The following is a 464-nucleotide window of genomic DNA, read 5'->3' on the forward strand; positions in this document are numbered from 1 at the left end:
AAAAGTGTGGATTATTGTAACCTGGATTAAAAGTGTGGATTATTGTAGTGAAGCCTTCGTCTTCAACCATGGACAGAGTCCTCATGTCAGTGACGATCATGTTCAGGATGTTTCAGTGAAGACAGCTGCTGCTGTGGTGTCCATGATGTCTGTCCATCATGAAGGATGTTGTTGTTGTTGTTGTTTTCTGGAATGAGACAGTAAATATGTTTTATATCATAATTTACAGCAACTCAAGAAATGCCTTGTTTCACTTACAGTGTTGGGTTCAGGCAAAAGTAGCTAAAAGAGCAATTAAACACACACACACACACACACACACACACACACACACACACATATTTATATATATAAAATACTTAATTACACACATTTCAGTAGATGTAATAAATGACTTTAATTCCTGTTTAAATGCAATTCATCCTGCCATACCTGCAGTGTCTTCAGACTTTGCCAGCAAATTA

At 36.9% G+C, this 464-nt stretch overlaps 1 protein-coding gene across 1 annotated transcript in view; it reads left to right on the forward strand.

Moving 5' to 3' along the window:
- The window catches only part of tomm70a (translocase of outer mitochondrial membrane 70 homolog A (S. cerevisiae)), a 129,998-nt gene that overhangs the window by 44,431 nt on the left and 85,103 nt on the right, over positions 1-464 (forward strand). The gene's annotated exons all lie outside the window — the stretch shown is intronic.

The sequence above is a fragment of the Nematolebias whitei genome, chromosome 3 (genome assembly GCF_014905685.2).
Source record: "Nematolebias whitei isolate Nwh7 chromosome 3, NemWhi1, whole genome shotgun sequence".
Classification (NCBI taxonomy): Eukaryota; Metazoa; Chordata; class Actinopteri; order Cyprinodontiformes; family Rivulidae; genus Nematolebias; species Nematolebias whitei.